This window comes from Heloderma suspectum, chromosome 6, assembly GCF_057233095.1.
Source record: "Heloderma suspectum isolate Gila_16-S chromosome 6, 16-S_ref, whole genome shotgun sequence".
NCBI lineage: Eukaryota > Metazoa > Chordata > Lepidosauria > Squamata > Helodermatidae > Heloderma > Heloderma suspectum.
In genome coordinates, this window is record NC_139463.1 from 66,523,389 (window position 1) to 66,547,999 (window position 24,611).

Here is a 24,611-nt window from a genome sequence, read left to right on the forward strand (position 1 = left end):
CGTGTGGACACCCATGATCACAAGTACTGGATTTACTACTGGGCACAGAATTCAGCATCCTAACAATCTCAGCCTTAATGCAGACGGAAAACTTGCAGTTCAGGAATTGTCTCACTTCCCTGTCTTCCCTGCCCTTCCCCCAGGTTCTTCTTTCATAATCTGTTGCATATTCTGCACCTTCATTTCGTTTATTATATTTCTATACCACCCCATAGCCGAGGCTCACTAGGCAGTGCACAAAATTTAAAACACCATTAAAATACATCATGTAAAGTATAAAACCATCCACCTTCCCTCTAGGTTCTCTCTGCCCCTTAACTTTCTGGTACATCTTCTCAGTCCTCGGTCTGCCCTCAAAGCCATCCTTGTCCCGGGTGCCTAGGTGAAGTTTTAATCCCAGCAAAACTGCCAATTTACCCTTCTCTCACAGAAACAGAACTGCAAACACTCTGATATGCTTATGAACGCTCGATGCTATCACACCTGCTCAGCCAAACAGTTTTAGAGGCTTCACTGCCACAAGCATAACAGAACATAGACTGTACCTCTCTGTGTAAGGTCTAACACCACCAAGCACATCGCACTTTGCAGAGTGACCTAATAAAATAAAAGCCTTGCTGAATCGGACCAAAATCCATACAGTCCAGCATGCTTCTTCCCACAGTGACCAGATGCCTCCAGAAATCTCACAAGCAGGACATGGGCATGAAGGCAATAGCCTTTCTCCATTTGTTCTCAGAGGTATACTGCCTCTAAACCTGGAGGTTCTATTTAGTCATCCAGACCAATAACCATTGATAACCATAACTGTTGCAAATTTGTCTAATCTCTTTTTAAAACCACCTCAACTAGTGACCACTATCACTTCTTCTAGCAGCAAATACTGTAACTTAATTATATGTGATATAAAGTTTTACTTTCTTTTGACTGTCCTAAGTCTACCAGTTAATTTTATTGTGATTAATTTAAGTTCTAGTGTTATGGGAGAGGACGAAAAATAATATCTACCACTGTTCTCCACACCATGCAAAATTTTATGAACCTCTATCATGTCCCTGTCCGCCTTAGTAATCCTTTAAAAAAAAAAAAATTTAAACTAAAATGGATGGGTTCCTATTCTGGGGAGCTTGCAGTCTAAATTCAACAGCAGAGAAGAGGAAGAGAGAGGAGGGAATTGAAGAAAAGCAGCGCCAGATAATAACAGAAGAAAATGAGGAAGTTGTACACATAATTAGATCTCCTTTTAGTTCCTTATCTATATCATTACAATCACTCAAACAAATAAATATAATTATAATTGTGTTTTATTTTAAACGCACGTTTCTAGGCCATAAAGCTAAGGAAATTAGGTGTCTCAGAAATGGAGGGGGGCCAAGCAGGGCCAGCAAAAGTTTTTTGTATTGTTCTAGGCAAAATAGAATCTGTCCCCCTATGAACTGTCTTTTCATAAGCAAATACATTATTAAGAGTTGGTCAGTATATTATTTTTCCCCATTTTAATTTTAATATCGGCACACACTCTGTTAGAAAGGCCAAATGACCCTTCTGCATTCCAGGGGACGCAGAACCTCCTGAGCTCACCCTGTGTCCCCTGGAATCCAGGGGATATTATCCTCCTAAAGTGGTTCCGCATCCCGCCTCCTGTGAATTTGCATCACTGAGGCAGGCACTCCTGGAACTTCAAGCTTTCTAGGCTGTTGCCTTGTTTGCTCTCTATGGCTGAGCTGCCCCTGGAGCCCAAAAACATTCCCAAAGGTCAAGGTCACCCCTGTCAGTTCCCTGCCTGTCTTTGTTCCTCCCCATGAGTAGGAGAAGTTGAGCAAATTATGTTTAAAAAAAAAAAAAAGCAAATATGTGCACATTTGAATAATGCATACAGGTAACCAAGTTAAATTTCTCCAGGCATAGGATTCTGATTGCAAAAGCAAACCACAGAATATACACAGGGCTGAATATAACCGCAAGTGTATTCTTGCAGCCTTGGGCCCCAAATTGGCCCTTGGACTCTGGCACCTAGCTGGGTGTATGGGTATTCTGGCCCAGGGCACCAGGAACAGAGGTGTGGAGGGGCACACTAGACTAGATGGCCCCCATGAGGATTCTTCTGCTACTAAAATTCTACAGTTCCTAATCCCTTAGTTTCAGCAAAGCCTCTCCTTGTCTATCAAGGGCAATTAAGTAGAGCTCTCTAAAGCTCTTTTCGAGGCATTTCATTGTTAACAAGCAGATAATAGTTCCTTTGTTCATTCCTCCAAAGTCTTTGAACGTTTGTTCTCAGCTCATCCTTTGCGTAGAGAAATGAGGGTTCTTTGCTCTGCTGGAGGATGAGAGCTTTGGGAAGAAGGGGGAGGAATACGTGGAAGCTTGGTGTGTGCAGTACAGCTGTTGACTCTAGAATAAGAACATGGCTTCCATCAGAGCTGACCCACCAAGTCCAAACGCCAGGCAGGTACGGCACGGCAGCAGCTCCCCAGGGCTCAAAAAAGGCCTCTTGTTTTGGCTGTCTGCCTGAGGTGCAAACAGTAGCGAGGGAGGGGTCAAGCATCTGGAAGGCTACCTCCAGCTCCAGCAGCTGACTGAAGGGGCCCTGGGCTGAAGAACCTACTCTTCCAGGTCTAGATTTGGGTACAGCCCTCCATGCACCCAGGTCTGTATGCAACCGATACATGTGACTAATGCAGCCTTCCCCAACCAAGTGCCCTCCAGATGTCTTGGACTGCAACTCCCAGCAACCCTGGGAATGCTGGGAGTTGTAGTCCAACACATTTGGAGGGCACCAGGTTGGGGAAAGCTAGACTAATGAAATGACAGCTGCAGGGAACGTGATTTTAAAGAGGTCATTCACTGTCAACGGAATGTTGTTATTATTACTATTACTATTATTATTATTATTTACATTTCTATACCGCCCCATAGCCAAAGCTCTCTGGGTGGTCTACAAAGATTAAAAACCATTAAAAATACAGTATACAAAGTTTAAAAGCCATTTACATAAAAACACACAAACAACGCACACACAGACAACATGCATCTAAAACCAGCTTTAAGCAATCAACCATAGAACAAATCCAGGACCTGGTTAAAATTCTTCATATGCTGCCAAATGCTTGAGAAAAGGGAGAGGTCTTAACCTGGCCCCCTTCATGGATCACTGCCTTGTTGTGGCGAAGGGGCTTGCGTAACTCAGTGAAGCCATAAACTATGCCGTGCAGGGCCACCCAAGACGGACAGGTCATGGCAGAGAGTTCTGACAAAATGTGGTCCACTGGAGAAGGAAATGGCAACCCACTCCAGTATTCTTGCCAAGAAAACCCCATGGAACGTATCACAAGGCTAAAAGAGATGACGCCGGAAGATGAGCCCCTCAGGTCGGAAGGTGTCCAATATACTACTGGGGAAGAGCAGAGGGTATTTCCAAGTAGCGCCAGAAAGAGTGAAGCGGGTGGGCCAAAGCCAAAAGGACACTCAGCTGTGGATGTGTCTGGTGGTGAAAAGAAAATCCGATGCTGTAAAGAACAATATTGTTTAGGAACCTGGAATGTCAGATCAATGAATCAAGGTAAGCTGGAGGTGGTCAAACATGAGATGGCAAGATTGAACATTGACATCTTGGGAATCAGCGAACTAAAATGGACAGGCATGGGCGAATTTAATTCAGGTGACCATCATATCTACTATTGTGGGCAAGAATCCCTTAGAAGAAATGGAGTAGCACTCATAGTCAACAAAAGGGTGGGAAAAGCAGTACTGGGGTACAATCTTAAAAATGATAGAATGATCTCAGTACCAATCCAAGACAAACCATTCAACATCACAGTAATTCAAGTCTATGCCCCAACCACTGATGCCGAAGAAGCTGAGGTTGATCGGTTCTATGAAGACCTACAACACCTTCTAGAACTAACACCAAAAAAAGATGTCCTCTTCATCATAGGGGATTGGAATGCTAAAGTAGGAAGTCAAGAAATCACTGGGATAACAGGCAGGCATGGCCTTGGTGTACAAAATGAAGCAGGACACAAGCTAATAGAGTTTTGCCAAGAGAACATGCTGATCATAGCAAACACTCTTTTCCAACAGCACAAGAGACGACTCTACACATGGACATCACCAGATGGTCAATATCGAAATCAGATTGATTATGTCCTTTGCAGCCAAAGATGGAGAAGCTCTATACAGTCAGTAAAAACAAGACCTGGAGCTGTCTGTGGCTCAGATCATGAGCTTCTTGTTGCAAAATTTCGGCTTAAATTGAAGAACGTAGGGAAAACCACTAAACCATTCAGGTATGACCTAAATCATATTCCTTATGAATATACAGTGGAGGTGAGGAATAGATTTCAGGGATTAGACCTGATAGACAGAGTGCCTGAGGAACTATGGACGGAGGTCCGTAACATTGTTCAGGAGGCAGCAACAAAATCCATCCCAAAGAAAAATAAATGCAAGAAAGCCAAGTGGCTGTCTGATGAGGCTTTACAAGTGGCTGAGGAAAGAAGGGAAGTGAAAAGCAAGGGAGAAAGGGGAAGATCTATCCAACTAATGCAGAGTTCCAGAGAATAGCAAGGAGAGACAAGAAGGCCTTCTTAAATGAACAATGCAAAGAAATCGGGGAAAACAACAGTATGGGAAAGACTAGAGAGCTCTTCAAGAAAATCGGAGATCTCAAGGGAACGTTTTGTGCAAAGACTGGCATGATAAAGGACAAAGAAGGCAGGGACCTAACAGATGCAGATGAGATTAAGAAGAGGTGGAAAGAATACACAGAAGAAATATACAGGAAAGATCTGAATGTCCCTGATAGCCATGATAGTGCGGTCACTGAACTTGAGCCGGACATCCTTGAGAGTGAAGTCAAGTGGGCCTTAGGAAGCATTAGTAACAACAAAGCTAGTGGAGATGACAGTATTCCAGCTGAGCTATTTAAAATCCTAAAAGATGATGCTGTTAAAGTGCTGCATTCAATATGCCAACAAATTTGGAACACTCAACAATGGCCGCAAGACTGGAAAAGGTCAGTTTACATTCCAATTCCAAAGAAGGGCAACGCCAAAGAGTGTTCAAACTACCACACAGTTGCGCTCATTTCGCATGCCAGCAAGGTTATGCTCAAAATCCTACAAGCTAGGCTTCAGCAGTATGCGAACCGAGAACTACCGGAAGTACAAGCTGGGTTTCGAAGAGGCAGAGGAACTAGAGATCAAATCGCCAACATTCGCTGCATCATGGAGAAAGCAAGAGAATTCCAGAAAAACGTCTATTTCTGCTTCATTGACTACGCTAAAGCCTTTGATTGTGTGGATCACAACAAACTGTGGCAAATTCTTAAAGTGATGGGAGTACCAGACCACCTTACCTGTCTCCTGAGAAACCTGTACGAGGGTCAAGAAGCAACAGTAAGAACCAGACATGGAACAACCGAGTGGTTCAAAATTGGGAAAGGAGTACGACAAGGCTGCATATTGTCACCCTGCTTATTTAACTTATATGCAGAGTACATCGTGAGAAATGCCGGGTTGGATGAATCACAGGTCGGAATTAAGCTTGCTGGGAGAATTATCAATAACCTCCGATATGCAGACGATACCACCCTAATGGCAGAAAGTGAAGAGGATCTCAAGAGCCTCTTGTTGAGGGTGAAAGAGGAGAGTGCAAAAGCTGGTTTGAAACTCAACATTAAAAAAACCAAGATTATGGCATCTGGCCCTATCACTTCCTGGCATATAGAAGGGGAAGAAATGGAAGCAGTGACAGATTTTACTTTCTTGGGCTCCAAGATCACCGCAGACGGTGACTGTAGCCATGAAATTAAAAGACGCTTGCTCCTTGGGAGGAAAGCTATGGAAACCTAGACAGCATAGTAAGAAGCAGAGACATCGCCTTGCCGACAAAGGTTCGTCTAATCAAAGCTATGGTTTTCCCAATAGTAATGTATGGCTGTGAGAGCTGGACTATCAGGAAGGCTGAGCGCCGAAGAATTGATGCTTTCGAACTGTGGTGCTGGAGAAGACTCTTACGAGTCCCCTGGACTGCAAGGAGGTCAAATCAGTCAATCCTAAAGGAAATCAACCCTGAGTGCTCATTGGAAGGACAGATACTGAAGCTGAAGCTCAAATATTTTGGCCACCTAATGCGAAGAGAAAACGCTCTGGAAAAGACCCTGATGCTGGGAAAGACTGAAGGCCAAAGGAGAAGGGGACGGCAGAGGATGAGATGGCTAGACAGCATCACCGATGCAATGAATATGAACTTGAGCACGCTCCGGGAGAGAGCGCAGGACAGGAGGGCCTGGCGTGCTATGGTCCATGGGGTCACGAAGAGTCGGACACGACTGAACGACTGAACAACAACTTAACCTGGCACCCAGAAGATAACAGTGTTGGCGCCAGGTGGGCCTTGGTGGGGAGGTCATTCCAAAATTGGGGGGCCATCACTGAGAAGGCCCTCTCCCTTGTCGTTATCTTCCAAGCCTCCCTGGAGGAGGCACCCAGAGGAGGGCCTTAGATGCTGAATGTAGTGTACGAATAGGCTTGTGTTGGGTTCATAAAAACCCTTAAATGCATAAGAACAGATCAGTTGAGGTTCTCTCCCCTGCAGACCACAGTCATTTTCATTTTGTTTTAAATGGATATTCTGGGAGGGACGGGCAGGAGAGGAGAAAGCAGGGTGGGGACGATAACCGAACTTTGAGATATACTCCAGAACCTCTTCCCCTAGAACACAGCTTTCCAAACTTTTCATGTTGGTGACACACTTTTTAGACATGCATCATTTCGTGACACAGTAATTCAGTTTTACTAGCAAACCGGAGGTTAAACTAACCCATTATAAGAGATACGGACACATACATAAATTGTAATAATGAAATGTATGGGGATAGAACATATCTCATGAAAACCTTTCATTTATATTTTTAAAAATATATGATTTGTAAGATAATAACATTCATTGTTGTCATTTATGAGTAACAGTATGTAAATATGTGCAAGAAAATGTGAAAAATAAACAAAATTAACTAAAGTATTTACAATACGTATTAGGACACATAGGCCCAGGTAGGAGCTCAGCTGCAAAAACATGAAGTAGAGAAGCAAAAGTCCAACAGAAATGGTGTAAATATATATGTCTCACTACAAGGCTATATTGCTGTAAATATTTGCAATGCCTATGTCCAGAGTCCAGTTCCAGCACTCTCCTGTGGTACACTGCCGGTGGGTGGTTAATCCACAATTACAGCAGAGTAAAAATAAAAATAAATGGCAGAAATCAAATTCTAAGTGCCACGTGGTGGGTGGCTTGCTGTTTGCCACATTGGGTTTGGGAGGGTGGCCTCCCTTCAGCCAGCAGCAGGTGGGCTGACTGGGTGACAGCCTGCAGCTGCGCTCGCCCGGGTCCTTGGGAGCACGCTGATTCCGAGGCTTCTGGCCTCCACTGAGCTCCGTTCCGACTGGCCAAGGTGGCGGACGGCCCGCTTGGTGCAATCCCAGTCCCAGGAGGCGTTTCCACCCACACGGTACTTTGGCCTGGCCGCGCAGGAGGGCAGTGCAGAAGTCCACGAAGGGCGTGCTCGAAATCTCGCAGGACTGGTGGCCACTGCCACTTCTCCGTGCCGGCGTCGGCTAAGCTCTGCTCCCAGGGCGGCGCCTCCCCTCCCCTCTCTTCGCCCCGCGCCTCTACCTCGCCGTACTGCTCCAACACCACCAATCATGTGCGTCCTACATCAAGACGCCACATGATCCTAAAGCAGCTCATGTTAAAGCAGCTAAGCCTTAGCTGCTTTAACATGAGCTGCTTTAGGAAGTTCCGGGGGAGGGGCCAAGGGAAGCAAACGCGAGTAAGGGAGCTCCGCGTTGCCCTTCCGCACAATTTTCTGCATTTCGCGCGACACACTTGCAAACTGTGACTGACACACTAACGTGTCACGGCACACAGTTTGGAAAGCTCTGCCCTAGAAGTTAAACCCCACTACTGATCCTTCCCCTACACAAAAGGAGATACTAGTCAGGCCCAGCCCAGAATGTGTTGCTGCCTGAGGCAAAGGACAAGATAGTGCCTTCCCCATGCTGCCTATTCTATGCTCAAAAACTGACCAGTCTGGCAGTTTAATCTTATTTCAATGCTGGCATCAGAGCATCTTCCACTGCACCTGAGGGCAGCAGAGTAGCTTAGGGGTGCAGAACAGGCCCCCATACCTCTCTAGAAAGGTTCACCTGGTGCCTACGTTGTATCCTTTCTGGCACCTTTTTATTTTCCCAGGAATTTTAGTATTCCAATTTTTTAGCTCTGTCTTAAATCTGCTATTACGTTTTAAATATCTACACTGCTGCTAGGTTTTACTCTGGTTGTATTTTTATTCTGTAGTTTTAGGGCACAATCCCATAGCCGCTAGTCAGTGGCTAGATGGTCATAGGATGGGTCGGTTCCTGGGAACTGACCTCAGAGCCCGCACTGAGGTCGATTCCTGGAGACCAACCCCCCACCCCCTCCCACACTGCTTTATAGGCAGTGCGGATTGGCCCCATGCTCGGTGCTCATAAGAGCAGCACAAAGCAGCAAAAATGGGGTGATCCCAGGGGCGGGGTGGGCGGGGAGGTTGGAAATCCTGGTACGACACATCCTATGTGTTGTCTGGCCACCACTTCCTGCGCCCCGAGGACCCGTGGCTAAACAGCCGAAATCGGCTGTCTAGCTGCGAAAGCAGGACGGGGGAAGCAAGGAGGAGATCCGCTCCTCACCACTCCTCCCACCCTGCCCTGGATAGGTGGTCGCCCCCGGGGTGAGAGGTGACCGTTGATTGAGATAGGATTGTTCCCTCAATCTATTATATTTTATATTGTGTTTTCTGTTGTACTTTTGTGGTTTTAATTTTGTGAACTGCCCAGACAGCTTCGGCTATTGGGCGATATAAACATGAAATAAATACATACATACTTACATACATACATACCACTCTATCCATCCCATGCCCCTGAGCAACTGCTGCCTCACTCTACCTCATGGGAGGGCTGGCCCTGACACCAACCCATCACTCTCCTTCCTATCTCTTCGGGGCACGTGCACGCCCAGTCTTCCAAGTCTTTTCCTTTTTAGAGCACCCAAAACTGTTCCCTCAGTAACTTCGTCCTATCAAAGTTGTATGGATTCGTCAGCAGCCCAGGTACTGAAGGATCACGGCAGACACGCTTCCCACATCCCTGAGTAGCGGGAAGGATCAAGTTTCCATGCCTGAGACTTGTAATACCGTTGATAGTAAGCTGTTTAATCTGCAAGTGCATGGGATGCACAGATGGGAAGCCAGCAGTGCTAGTTCCTAAAGCAGAATTAGTCCACCCCAAATGCAACCCTCCCCAAGAATGGCCTGTGAATCATGAGAAACATGCCAGCTCTACAAGTTTCTGGCGGCAATTGTATGGGAGCTGTTGGTTGCATGAACCAGCCCATCGATTGCCCATTAATCAGCATTCATCCTTATAAAGTCAGCGGGCACAGCATTAAACAGGACAGCATATGGCTTATAAAAATATTTTATAGGATGCTTTGGTAACAACCACTCCTGCTCACCCTAGCCCCCCAGTCACATTCAATCACTCGCAGGAAACAAACCCCTATCCAGAACCGATTTGTTCAGGCCCTTTCCACTAATTTGCATTTCCTCCTTGGGCACAGAGAAGCTGAACTCATCATCACAGCCTTCTCTCCTGCTTTACGAACACATCCCCCACACTGACAAAGCAGTCAGATACGTTCAAGGGATTGCAGGATATAAAAGCAACCCTGTTAGAAAGGCCAAGGAGGGCTCCTGCAAATTATAGGGCAGAGGCATGCTACAAATCAATGGCTGATTAGGTCTGGGATTTGGATCCGGAAAGCTCCTATTTTTGAACGCTGATGAGAAATGGCCCGGGAGGCATAAGAAACAACCATCCTTTCTGCTTGGCTCTGAGTAGGTTTGGAGGCATGATGTAGAATATGCTAAAAGCCTGGCTAAATCTGCCTACCATAGTGTGGAGAAACTGTCTGATACACACTGAGTGGAACCCTCTCATTAATGGGAGCTCTTTAGGTTAAGTCCCCGTGTAGCTGTACAAATGACCCTTTGTATCTTAATTATAAGGAAGCTGTAGTCAGTGTAATTAAGCAGTGATAATCCCACAGAGATAGTAAAAGGCTGGATGGCACTACACACACCCTGTACTTATAATCCCCAGTTTGCAAAGGAGGAGTAACTGTGGAGAAATTGCTGTATCTCTATGGTGATCCAGATTATTTACCTGGCATAGATTACCTCCTACATGGGGGTAACCAATATGTCACCAGACACCAATATTGGGGCCTCACTGATATGTGGCATTTGTTTTTCCTTTCTCTATAGAGAGTCATAAAGCCACAAAAAATGGGTTTTTATCAGTCAATAGCAACTTGCCAAGTCACCCGTGGTGAAAAATGCCTGCAGGGACAGTGATCTTCCAGAGAATCTTCTATGAATTAGAAATTAGTTATTATGTATAAAGCATTACCAGTGTTCGCAGCATTTCATGGAACTACATATATCATGCCCCCACCCCCACCCCAAAAAGAGTCAGCTCCCTGCCTCAAGGAGGTGCAATCTCAGTTTCAGGAATAGACAAGACCACAGAGGGAAAGAAAGGGATGGAATAGAGAGGCACAGGTAAAAGACAGAAAGAGAGAAAGGGGAGAGGAAAAGATTATTTCATGCCCTCAAGTGCCACAAATTATTCACATAAGAATGGGTGAGCTGGTAGACTAGTAACTTTTGTAGGCTTACTTATAAGCAGTGGAGGCTGGTGGCTATCCAAGGTGCTGCACCCTATCCCCAAGATGGGTTCAGCACCTTCAGAGTTCTGGCTGGTTCTAACTAAAACCCAAAATGGAATCACCACCCCTCCAAAGCTGGAGCCACCAGCCTCCACTGCTTATAAGGCTGGTTTCGTCAAGAACCTAAGGGGTTGTTATGGGTCACTGTTTTGCAGTGCATAGCTGTATGTTAGAAAGCTTTGTGTTGTGTTCCCACCATCACAATCACATCTGATTTTTTTTGCTGAGCAATATTATACACCAATTACTGGGGGGCAGGGGGGGATACGCCACTGCTGTACCGGTGGGACACTCAGCCTAGATGGAGAGGGGATAACACACCACTTGGAAATACTAAGATAGCCAGAAAACAATGTCCCCATTATCCACACAAACACCACCAAAGCCCGGGAATCAGAGGCTGTCCCTCTGACACCCATATGCCGCATGGACATGGAGGGGGCCAATGAACTCAGCTCAACAGAAACACGCGCCCAGCACACATTTCTGTATCACAACACACACCATGTTTTTTTTTATTTTTTATTTATTATTGCATTTATACCCCGCCTTTTTTCCTCTTGCAAGGAACCCAAGGCGGCTTACATTATCCTCCTCCTCTCCGTTGTATCCTCACAACAACAACCCTGTGAGGTGGGTTGGGCTGAGAGTCTGTGACTGGCCCAAAGTCACCCAGTGAGCTTCCATGGCCGAGTGGGAACTAGAACCCGGATCTCCCAGCTCCCAGTCCACCACAGTTCCCCCCTCCCCGCCCCGTATCAGCAGCAGTGGCACAGAGAGCAATGACACCGGAACTGCCCATTTTCAGGCATCCCTACAGGCAAGGGTTTGAGTTCCCCTATGCTCCTCACATCCACCATTTTGGTTGTGTGTTGCGCTTATTTTGGAGCACAACACACAAAGGGGAGGACCAGGAATCTGCGCAACACAGCAGGGCATAGTCTGAAGGCACATGAGGCAGCCACCTTGCTGAAGCTAAGCAGGTCTGGGTCTGGTCAGTGCTTGGAGGGGAGACCACGCAGGAACCGCCTGTAGCCACCTTGACCTCCACAATGGAAGAAAGGTGGGATATAAATGTAATGAATGAATGAATCCACCTGCACAGCCCTCCTGGGACAAGGGTTCAAGACCTACCCAGGGAAGGGTCTTTTAACCAACAGCCGAAGCGGGGGGGGGAGGCGCAGACACGCAACAAGCGTGGCCACAGACACACTCAGAGAACAGCCACCTCCAGTGGCTCCCAGCAGAAGATGGAAGTTAGACCCCCACCACAGGGAAAGGGGAGAAATGCTTCCACTCACCTTTTACATGGCTGGAGTGGAGGGTGGGGGTGGAAACATGTCAGAAGTAAAAGAGTTCCCTAAACTCAAACCCGCACGGCAATCACTAAAGAACAGTTCTCTAACCAGTTGACCACAGTAGCAGGCAGGAATTAGACACATCAGGAGGGTATTTATCCCTCCCTGTCTGCAACCTCCAGACCCAATACCAGATCCCAGAAGCACAGAGGTTGCAAGAGGAGTCCTAGACAGGTAGAACAGCTCATGTTTTACATGCAGGGGGTCCCAGGTTCAAATCCAACAGCAGAAAAGGGGAGGGCCCACACACACACTCACACCCGAGTCAAACGGGAGAAGTAATGCATGGGCCAACAGCCCGGCTCTTCCAGGGTCCAACCAGTCCTTTTAGCCCACCCCTCCCACAGGCAACCCACATAACCAATCCACAAACACACTGTTTTGCCAAGTAGGCCTGGCCCTGAGACTATTAAGCTCCCAGCCCACCCCGCTCAGGGTCCCATCCTGAGTCCCACAAGCCAGATCATCCCAGGGTAGGGTAAAATAATCCCTATCTACCATACCCTAGCGACAAAGAAACAGCACATGTGGGAAAAGCAAAGACGTTATTGAATGGCATCTGAGATAGCGTGGATCCTGAAAGGGCAAGACACATGCGTGGAGTTGCAACCAACCAATCCTCCGCAGCCAGGCTCCCGTGCAGCAGGGTAGGAGATGCAGAATCCCTAATAGCACCTTCAACTGTTGCACAGATGTCCACCATGGACCTTGCAAAGGTGCAGGAGCCTGCCTGGAGCAAGTAGGAGATAACAACCCTTTGGAAGAACAGCCGGGAACATCCTGGTCGCTGCTGCTGCTGGTCGTGAGGCGGGCCTCCCTTGTGGTAAGTGCAGAATGAGGCCTGGGGTGGGCCCTGTGCCTGGAGCAGAGCAGACTTTGGAGACCAAGAGGAGGCACAGAAAGAGGAACAAGCAATAGTCAGCTGCTAGAACACACAGTCTCTGGCCCTGAATGCAGAGTAGGTGTTTGTGTGAGAGAAGAGGGAGCGGTGCCCCCTGAGTGCCTGTGCGTATGCTCCGGCCTTCTCCTCCTCCTCCTCCCCCCCCCCATGAGGGGACGGGGAGACTGCAATGAGAGTGATTCTACTCACTCCTTTCCCCTTGGGGGATGGGGTGTAATGCTGTGTGCAGGAACCGTTGATGCTACTGCTTGCATCCAGGCTGTGATCCTGCAAGGCAAGAGTCTCTGGCCAGCAGTGACAGTAGTTGGAGCAGCGTGCCTTGATCTACAGAGAGCTTACTGACATGTGGGGGCGAGTGCCTCCCCTGTGTGAGAGACACTGCTCCCTACTGTTGGGCGGGGGGAGAAGAGCGTTCGAGCAATACTAACACAGCCTAGTTTTCGCAGAGAGCAAAGCGGGTGGGGAGACCATCAAATCGTGCTACTTTGTAGTAGGGTTGCCACCTCCCCTTGCTCACCTATGCAGGGTGGTACTGCCAGTTGTTGGAGCAGAGCGTGGTTGGGCGCTAGGAGGCCTGAGGCAGGGGCACCGACCAGCATTCTAGGCTAGCATTAGCAACGTGCTTAGGATCCCGTGTGTGTTCTGGTGACAGGCTGTTTGTGCAAAGTGTCCTTTTCTCCTTGTGGTTTCCCCTCACCAGAGATCCCCCTTGTGAGCAATATGAGCTGGTGATCCGAGAGATACAGCCCCATGCTACACACCCTGTCATCTGAGTTGGGGTTTCCCCAGTTTGGGGTTTATACATTGGTGGTGCTGTGCTTGAGTGCTGAGTTACACCATACCCTATGTGCTTTTCTGGCGATGTGGACAAGGTGGTCATTGACATGGATGGGCAGCTATTTTTAATCCCCCCCCCCATTCAAACAATGGGGGGGATTCCTTGCACCAGGTCCATGCCTAGTATGAAGTTGCACCATCGGCAGGGGTGTTATCGTGATCTGGAGGAGCATAGGATGAGATCCCACTGCCACCTCTGTTCCACCCACAACTCCTCCCCATTTTAGCTGTTTCACCAGCATATCTGGGATGTTCCGCCGGGGTATCTGTCATGGGGGTGGCACATCGGCATAGCAGGGCTCCCAATGTGTCCCACTGCCCCTGTTAAGTTTTCTTCCTTTTAATAGAATTTTCCTTCCATGCAGCAGCTCTCTTACTGCAACTTCTTCCAAACCTCTGTTTGTCTCAAGATCTAAATTTATTTTCATATGCTGTTACAAGGTTCTTAAAGAGCAGAGCTTGCACAGCTTGCACAATTTTTTTTCCTAAATATTCATTTTTAATTTTCTTTTCCACCAGATCCATCTGTTTTCCTGCGCTCCTGTTAGGAGGTGAATTAAAATGAGGAATGAAGCCGAGTGGGGGTGGGTTTGAAGAGACAACTCTATACAGCTGGAAACCATGAAATAGGCAAACTCCTTTTCAGAACCATAATATTTTAATAACACAGGGCACAACATCCAGAAGGAAATTCTCTTGCACAAGCTGTTCTGCAATTAACTGGGGCTCACCCAGAAGAACTTCTCACTAGATTGTGCCAATAGTCTGTACCTTCTTCCACACCTCATAAAATGATATAGCAGAGTCCCCTCAACACACACCTTATTATCAACTACAGGAGTCATCCCCAATATTCAGAAGCAAAACAGTGAACATTCACATGTCAAAATTCACATGTCTTCACATGTCGGCTGAATGCGTTGCAAAAGGTTGATAGCTGATTCTAGATTGAAAGAGGCTTGGGATATCCAATGTTTATCTAAGCAACCACTGGAGCTATCAAGAAGGAAACAAGACTTGGTATTTATTTTCCAAAATGCTCAAGGCACTTCCTGTATTTTCTCAGTAATCTTTACAACAGTCCTGTAAATTGGTGCCTGCCTAGCAAGGTGGCTGTTTTACATTCTCTTGACTGAACCGCACTTTAACACTTTAACTCTGAATTAGCTACATCACCTCCAAGTGAAGGATATCTCCTGAACAACAGGCCTAATTCTCAGAGCTCAGTTTTCTTAGTTACTACGCTATTGTTGTTGTTGTTCAGTCGTTCAGTCGTGTCCAACTCTTCGTGACCCCATGGACCATAGCACACCAGGCCTTCCTGTCCTGCGCTCTCTCCCGGAGTGTGCTCAAGTTCATATTCATTGCATTGGTGATGCTATCTAGCCATCTCATCCTCTGCTGTCCCCTTCTCATTTTGCCTTCAATCCTTCCCAGCATCAGGGTCTTTTCCAGGGAGTTTTCTCTTCGCATTAGGTGGCCAAAATATTTGAGCTTCAGCTTCAGTATCTGTCCTTCCAATGAGCACTCAGGGTTGATTTCCTTTAGGATTGACTGATTTGACCTCCTTGCAGTCCAGGGGACTCGTAAGAGTCTTCTCCTACTATGCTATAGTATTATTATTAATATTAATATTAATATACCACCTTTTTCCCAATACTGGGACTCAAGGCGGCTGTACAACATTAAAAACTTGTACATTTAAACAGAAATATACACAAGTTACAAATATAATTAAATCATCAATAATAGTAAAATTGTATAAAATATCAAAATTTAACAAGACAACAACAAAAATAAACAATAGCACCAATCCATCATATTCCCACAGATCAAGACTATCTATCCCCAAAGGCCTGCCAGAATATAAAAGTTTTTGCCTGCCTGCAGAAACATACCAAGGAGTGGAAACATGCCACTTGTCGGGGGCTCCTTGGAGGTCTCTCTCAGTCTAAACCAGTAGCCAAGTCCAGACACAGACAAAGGAATTCCTTTCAAAGCTTTATTCTTCTTTTACAACTTAACAACTATACCGATTGCAACTAGATCTGAGCAGCACAGTACCTATACCCTAAGTTGGAACAGTTGGTCCCCGTCTGAAAGGGAATTACTGGCAGACCCCTGAACTTAAGGACTAGGGAGAGTCCCTCCCCTTTTCCCTTGGAGCCTCTGGGCGCAGCCGTTGTTTGCGCGCCAACCTGGCACTTCGCCTCCTTTCCGCGCCCTCCATCTGGCGCCGCTCTCTGCGTCTGCGTCGCGCATCCACCAAGTCTGCTATTTGTGCTTGGTCACTCCCTGGACTGCTAACTAAACTAGGAATGCTGGTGGGAGGAATCTCCGTCAGCTGTTGGTCCTGGGAAAGAGGAGCGTGCTCCTCTCCCAGGAGCGACTGCTCTTCCTCAGAATCAGAACTACTCTGGGATTCTATGGGCTCAGTGTCCACCCTGACATCATCCCCGCTCCCATGAGGCCCCTCCTCGTGCTCCTCCCCTGGGGCCCCAGGTTTGTAGGGGTACAGCTGGTGGAAGCGCCTCAGCAGCAACGGAGCATGCACATTTTCCGCGGGTTCCCAGGATCGCTCATCAGGCCCGTACCCCTTCCAGTCCACCAGATATTGCAAGCGGCCACGAGAAAGGCGGGAGTCCAGAGTCTCCGCGACCTCAAACTCCTCCTCCCCCTCCACCAGCACTGGCGGCGGGGGGTAGCCGACTGAGCAATGAGGGTCGCCACAAACCAGGGGGGACAGCAAGGACCGATGAAAAACGGGATGGATCTTCATGGAGGGGGGGAGAGCCAGGCGAAAAGCAACAGGGTTAATCTGGGCCGTAATCTGGAAAGGCCCCGTGCGGCGAGGCGCGAGCTTCCTTGCGGGCGAGTGAGAGGTGAGGTATTGGGTGGACAACCAAACCCAGTCCCCCGGTTGCAGAGACGGACCCAGCTGGCGCCGCCGGTCTACAGAGGCTTTGTAGGCTGTCTTGGCTTGCTCGAGGGAGTCCCGTAAGAGGTGGTGTACCGCTCGCAACTCCTCTAAAAAGTCCTGGGCCGCTGGCACCGAAGAGGGAGCTAGGGTGGACGGGAAGGCCTTGGGGTGGTAACCAAAACTGGCAAAAAATGGAGTTTGGCGGGTGGAAGCATGGCAGGCATTGTTATAAGCAAATTCTGCGAGAGGCAGCAAGGAAAACCAGTTATCCTGCTGGTAATTTACATAACAGCGCAGATATTGCTCCAGAGTCGCATTGGTGCGCTCGGTCTGACCGTCCGTCTGTGGATGGTGGGCGGAGGAAAGACAGAGCGTCACATGGAGCAACGCCAGTAGCTCCCTCCAGAAATGGGCAGTGAATTGGGCCCCCCTATCGGAAACGAGACTCTCGGGCCATCCGTGGAGGCGGAAAACATGCGCCACGAACAGCTCTGCTGTCTCCCTGGCTGTGGGCAACCCAGAGCAGGGGATGAAATGGGCCATCTTAGAAAACAAATCCACCACCACAATAGTGGTCTTACCATGGGAGGGAGGCTAGTCAGTGATGAAGTCAAGGGAGAGCAGTTTCCAAGGTCCTGAGGGGGTAGGCAGGGGGTGAAGCAAGCCTGTGGGCTTGCCTGAGGGGGCCTTCGCCCGCTGGCAGGTTGGGCAGGAGGCGACATAGGACTTGACGTCCTGACACACACGAGGCCACCAAAAATCCCTCGTCACTCCATGCAAGGTCTTGGCGACGCGAAAATGCCCAGCTGTGGGGGAGTCGTGGCACTGATGGAGGACCTTCTCGTGGAGGGGTCTAGAAGGCACACAGACCCGGCCAGAATGGTAAAGCAGGCCACCTTGCAAAGAGAAGGGGGTAGAGTGGGGGGGGCAGAGGCTAGCCCCAATTCCTCCACCTTTGTGCGAACAGAAGCATCCTGAACCTGTGCAGAGAGAAGGAGCTCCTCCCAAGAATGAGGCACTGCAGCTGCCGCCAGGCCTTGAGGGGGAAGAATCAGAGAGGGGGGGGAAGTTTCCTCACTCCCTGGCTGGAGGTCAGGCTTACGAGAAAGAGCATCCGCTTGTAGGTTGTCTGAGGCCTTCACATGGCAAATCTTAAGGTGGAACCGAGAAAAAAAAAGCGACCACCTAATCTGCCGCTGGTTTAAGGCACGGGCTGTCTGAAGATGTTCGAGGTTGCGATGGTTGGTTCTAACTTCGACTGGGTGCTGTGCCCCCTCCAGGAGATGACGCCAGGTCTCCAAAGCGGACTTGATGGCCAACAGTTCCTTCTCCCAGATGGTATAATTCCTCTCAGACATGGTCAGTTTCCTGGAGTGGTAGGCACAGGGTTGCAGCCCGCCGCCCTCCCGATCTGGCTGAAAGAGCACTGCCCCCACCGCGAAGTCAGAGGCATCAGTTTGCACTACAAAAGGCTTCCTCGGGTCGGGATGTAAGTCGGGATCATAGAATCATAGAATAGTAGAGTTGGAAGGGGCCTACAAGGCCATCGAGTCCAACCCCCTGCTCAATGCAGGAATCCAAGTCAGAGCATCCCTGACAAATGGCTGTCCAGCCTCGTCTTGAAGGCCTCCAGTGTGGGAGAGCCCACCACCTCCCCAGGTAATTGGTTCCATTGTCGTATTGCTCTGACACTCAGGAAGTTTTTCCTGATGTTCAGCCGGAATCTGGCTTCCTGTAACTTGAGCCCATTATTCCGTGTCCTGCACTCTGGGATGATCAAGAAGAGATCCTGGCCTTCTTCTCTGTGACAACCTTTCAAGTACTTGAAGAGTGCTATCATATCTCCCCTCAGTCTTCTCTTCTCAAGGCTAAACATGCCCAGTTCTTTCAGTCTCTCTTCATAGGGCTTTGTTTCCAGTCCCCTGATCATCTTTGTTGCCATCCTCTGAACCCTCTCCAGTTTGTCTGCATCCTTCTTAAAAAGTGTGGTGCCCAGAACTGGACACAGTACTCCAGATGAGGCCTAACCAGTGCTGAGTAGAGGGGAACTAGTACTTCCCGGGATTTGGAAGCGATGCTTCTATGAATGCAGCCCAAAAGAGCATTGGCCTTTTTTGCAGCCACATCACATTGCTGGCTCATATTCAGCTTGTGATCGACAACAATTCCAAGATCCTTCTCGCTGGTAGTGTGGTTGAGCCACGTATCCCCCATCTTGTAACTGTGCATTTGGTTTCTTTTTCCTAGGTGCAGAACTTGGCATTTGTCCCTATTAAATGCCATTCTGTTGTTTTCTGCCCAGCGCTCCAGTCTATCCAGATCACTTTGAATTTTGTTTCTGTCTTCCAAAGTATTAGCTATCCCTCCCAATTTTGTCATCTGCAAATTTGATCAGCATTCCCTGCACCTCCTCCTCCAAGTCATTAATAAAAATGTTGAAGAGCACTGGGCCCAGGACTGAGCCCTGCGGTACCCCGCTCGTTACCTCTCCCCAGCTTGAGAAGGTCCCATTGATAAGCACTCTTTGAGTCCGATTCTGTAGCCAACTGTGGATCCACCGGATCGTTGTTTCATCTAGCCCACTTCGAGCTAGTTTGCTCATCAGGATATCATGGGGCACTTTGTTGAAAGCTTTGCTGAAGTTGAGGTATATGATGTCTACAGCATTCCCACGGTCTACAAGGGAGGTTACTTGATCAAAAAATGAGATCAGATTTGTCTGGCAGGACTCGTTTTTGACAAATCCATGTTGGCTTCGAGTAATCACGGCATTGTTGTCAAGGTGCTTCCAGATGGATTGCTTTATGATCTGCTCCAGAATTTTCCCAGGGATTGATGTCAGACTGACTGGTCTGTAGTTCCCAGGTTCCTCCTTTTTACCCTTTTTGAAGATAGGGACAACGTTAGCCCTCCAGTCATCTGGCATTTCCCCCGTCCTCCATGATTTCTCAAAGAGAATAGACAGCGGTTCTGAGAGTTCTCAGAACCTGAGATGTAACAGGATCGGCTCAGAACTGAAAAGCCTCTTAAGTTCCTCGAAAGCCTGTTGGGCAGATGCTGTCCAATGAAAAGGAGATTTCTTGCCCTTAAGGAGGTCCGTGAGAGGAGAAGTGAGCCAAGCAAAACTGGGCAGGAACTTTCTGTAAAAATTAGCAAAACCCAGAAAACGTTGCAAGTCCTTCTTGGTGGATGGAGCCTGCCAGGAGAGGACAGCCTGGACCTTTGCAGGATCCATCCTGATACCGTCAGGTGAAATAATGTAGCCAAGAAAGTCCAAAGAGGTTAGGTCAAACGCACATTTCTCCAGCTTGGCATAAAGATGGTTCTCGCGGAGGCGCTGGAGCATGGCAGAGACATGGTGGTGATGGGCATCGGAGTCCTCAGAAAATATAAGTAAATCATCGAGATAAACAATGAGGAAAGTGTCCAAATAGTCCCTGAAGATGGCATTCATAAAACGCGAAAAAGTGGGAGGGGCGCAGGAGAGCCCAAAGGGCATTACTAGGTATTCATACGCTCCGTACCGGGTCCCGAAACAGGTCTTCCACTCATCCCCCTCCCAGATGCGAATGAGATTATATGCGTTACGCAGGTCCAACTTTGTGAAAATCTTGGCTTGCTCCAGGCGCTCCAGCATCTCTGGTATGAGGGGGAGGGGGTACTTGTCAGGGATGGAAACGGAATTTAGATTTCTGAAATCGTGCACCGGCCTGAGCTCGCCAGATCTCTTGGCCACAAAGAAGGTAGGAGCGCAGGCGGGGGAGGAGGAGGGGCAAATGAAACCGCATTTGAGATTTGTGTCCAAAAACTCCCGCAGAGCTCTAAGTTCCGGTTCCGGCTCCGACGTCGGATACAGCCGGCCAGCGGGGATGGTCGCCCCCGGAATGAGGTTAATGGCACAGTCAAAAGGGCGGTGGGGGGGAAGCCGGTCAGCCTCCTTCTTGTCAAACACATCCCGAAAAGCTGCATACTTCTCTGGGAGGATGACGGTCACTGAAGGACTGCCAGAAACAGACAAGGAGGGGGAGGAAAGGGTTAAGGCCTGGGCTGGGACTGGCGCCTCCTCCGGGAGGCAATGCTGCCAGCAGTAGGGAGACGCAAACTCCACTTGGTGAAGCCCCCAAGAAATCTGAGGGTTGTGCTTAGAGAGCCAGGAAACACCCAACATGAGTGGGTATAAGGGAACCTTGGCTAAGTGAAACTGAATCTGCTCAACGTGGGACTGGATGCGCAGAGAGAGCGGAACTGTAATCTGGGTCACCGCGCCCGAAGAGAGAGGACGCCCATCAATGGTCTCCACTGCCAAGGGGGCAGGAAGGGGCAGGGTAGGAATCTTGTGGAAAAGGGCGAAGGTCTCATCCATGAAACTGGTCGTCGCCCCCGAGTCCACTAAAGCTAGGGCCTCCACCCCCCCCACTGAGAGGAGCGGAGATGAACATGCAACAGCAGATGGGAGGGTGGGGGGGGTTGGGGAAGGCACCCACCCAGTGGGGAACTGACGCCCACACTGGAGGCCCCCAAGAAGCTTGGGGGGCAGTCTAGTCAGGCCTGGGGACGAGGAGGAGGAGGAGGGGGAAGGAGGGGAGGGGGGGGGAGGCAGCGGAGCTGTGGATTTCACTCGGCAGGTCTTGGCGAAATGCCCCAGCTTTCCACATTGAAAACAGCGGCGCTCAGCACGGCGGCGCTCAAACTCCTCTGGCGGCAGCAAGGCTCAAGTAGTTCCCACCTGCATCGGGGTCTCCTCTACCCCCAGCGCCAGAGCGGGGGGTGGGGGAGGAGGCAGGAAACGTGGGGGAATGGGAGGAGGGAAATCCCGGCCCCCGGCGCCCCGCCGGGTCTGCCGGCGCCCCTCCAGCCGACTATCTATCTGAAGGCAGGTCTGGATGAGGTCCCTCCAAAGTAGGCGGGCTGGGCGTGCGCGCCAACTCATCCAAAATCTCGTCGTTCAAACCATCCAAAAACTGAGCCACTAGCGCGGCATCATTCCACTGTAAATCCTGCATCAGCAAGCGAAAGGTTGTTGCGTAGCTGGAAACTGAGTCCTTGCCCTGCTGGAGGCGGCGAATCTCCCGAGAAGCCATCTGCGTGCGCAGGGGGTCACCGAAAAAACGTGCCATGGCTGTCATGAAACCTTGATAGTCCCCGAGCAGGGGGTCATTAGCAAGCAGGAGCCCCGAAGCCCATTTAGCTGCCATGCCTGACAGTAGGCTAATGATGAAACCCACACGAACCTGTTCCGTCTGGAAATCCTCAGGCCTAAGACGCATGTACAGCTCTGATTGGGCCCTGAAAATCTGAAAAAGTCCTTTCTCACCAGAAAACTTTTCTGGCAATGCCACCAGGCACTTGCGGCGTGGGGGAATCGGAGGGGGGGGGGTTTGAACCACAGCCTGTAGATTTTGCACGGCCGCCGTCAGTTGAGCCATCTGATCACAGAGCAACTGGTCAGTCACAGAGACTGACTGGTCTTTATGTTAAATAGCATGGGAGACAAAATGGCACCCTAAGGAACTCCACAGGCCAATGGCCAGGGAGTCGAACAGAAGTCCCCCAGCACCACCTTCTGGGTCTGCCCCTCCAAGAAAGAATGGAGCCACTGTAAAACAGTGCCTCCGAGTGCCATCCCAGCAAGGCAGCCCAGAAGGATACCATGGTCATTGGTATCAAAAGCCACTGAGAGGTACCGCAGAACTAACAGGGACACACTCCCCCTGTCTAGTTCCTGGTGTAGCTCATCCACCGAGGCAACTGAAGCTGTTTCTGTTCCATAACCAGGTCTGAAGCCCGATTGAAATGGGTCTAGATAATCTGTCTCATCCAGGAATCCCTGGAGTTGGGAGGCCACCACATGCTCCAATATCTTGCCCAGAAGTGGGATATTGGAGACTGGCTGATAATTATCCAATATGGTGGGGTTCAGGGAGTGCTTTTTTAACAGAGGTCTCACCACCGCCTCCTTCAGGCAGCCTGGAACTCTACCTTGACTAAGGGAGGCATTCACCACTCTACTTACCCACTCGGCCAGTCTACCTTTTATGAGCTGGGAAGGGCAAGGATCAGGAACACACTTGGTGACCCTCACCTGTCCCAGGATCCTGTCCACATCTTCAGGCTGTACAAATTGAAAAGTATCCAATAACACTGGACACGCAGGGGCCAAAGTTACATCCACTGGGTCTGTATCAACTATAGCATCCAAGTCAGAGCGGATACGAGCAATGTTGTCTGCAAAGTGCTGAGCAAATTGTTCACAGTTGGCTGCCAAGAGGTTTACATTCTCCTCTTGAGGGCTAGTGTATAAAAGACCCCAACCACTCGAAACAGCTCCGCTGGATGGCTCTTTGCAGACGCAATAGTGGCAGAAATTTTTTTTTGCTGCCCGTATTGCCACAGAGTAGGCCTTCAAATAGGCTCTAGCCCGTGTTCGACCAGTTTCAGTCCGAGTTTTCTGCCAACGTTGCTCTAGTCGTCTTCTCACTCGTTTCATCACCGGCGCCAGCTCCCTAGAAAATCAGGGTGCTGGTGCAGCTCCGCTTCATGAGAGAGGACGCTCAGGAGCGATTGTGTCCACGGCCCTGGTCATTTCTCCATTCCAGAGATTGGCCAGGGCTTCAACAGAATCGCCTGCCAAGGCAACAGGAAAATCCCCAAGAGCCGTCAGGAAACCTTTCGGATCCATAAGCCTCCTGGGGCGGAGCATCTTAATTGGCCCTCCACCCCTGCAGAGGTACCAAGTGCCAGGAAGTCTAAACCCCAGTAGGTAGTGATCTGTCCATGACAACGGAACTATAGAGAGTTCCTCCACTCTCAGATCACTATCACCCCATCCAGCACAGAAAATGGGGTCCAGAGTGTGCCCAGCAGCATGGATGGGGTCAGACACCTTTTCGGGCAGACCCATGGTTGTCATGGCGGACATGAAGTCCTGAGCCACTCCATACAGGGCAGCCTCAGCATGGGGTTTGAAATCCCCCAGCACAACAAGCCGAGGGGTCTCCAACACCGACCCCGAGACTACCTCGGCTAGCTCAGGAAGGAAGACTGTTGAGCAGCGGGATGGACGGTACACCAAAAGAATCCCTTTTCTGTCCCGGGCACCCACCTTCAAATACACACACTCAACCCCAGCAGACTGTGGGATAGGGCACCTGGTCAGGGGGACTGAATCCCAACAGACCACTGCCACTCCACCTCCCCGCCCCCCAGGTCTTGTCTGCTGCTGGACAGAGAACCCTGGAGGGCAGAGCTGAGAAAGATTACCCCCTACCCCGCAACTTCATCCAACCAGGTCTCTGTAATACAGGCCAGATCGGTTTTTAGTAGCACTAAACAGAAGTGCTTTCCATGTAGAAAGTAATAACGGAAATAAAATGTGTGGCTACGAGCACATACATATCCTCCATACACAAGATTACCACTTTTGCTGGGGTTTGTGACATACCAGGATAGAGGCAAGAGGTAGCGATTGTGGTGTTGCTGTTAAAAAATGTGTGCACATGGCAGGCTTTACCCCTACGTGCCATATGAGTTTACCAGAACTGGGTTTTAGTGCCAGATCTCAACTGTGCAACATCTAAAGTAATGGACATGTTCCTCTGAGCATATGCAGAGTACAGTTCCTAATCTGAGGCACAGCTCACCCCAGCAATCTCCTTTTGATGACAGGGCTCATTTTAGGAACATGTGAAGCAATAAGAAAGGAGGTGCCTCTGAACATGTGCAAATTATATTTTCCTCAGGATTGAGGAAAGCCTCCTGC

At 49.2% G+C, this 24,611-nt stretch overlaps 1 protein-coding gene and 1 pseudogene across 1 annotated transcript in view; both read right to left on the reverse strand.

Moving 5' to 3' along the window:
* The window catches only part of LOC146341064 (acid-sensing ion channel 2), a 598,108-nt gene that overhangs the window by 500,620 nt on the left and 72,877 nt on the right, over positions 1-24,611 (reverse strand). The gene's annotated exons all lie outside the window — the stretch shown is intronic.
* Positions 1,655-24,108, reverse strand: LOC146341066 (uncharacterized; annotated as a pseudogene).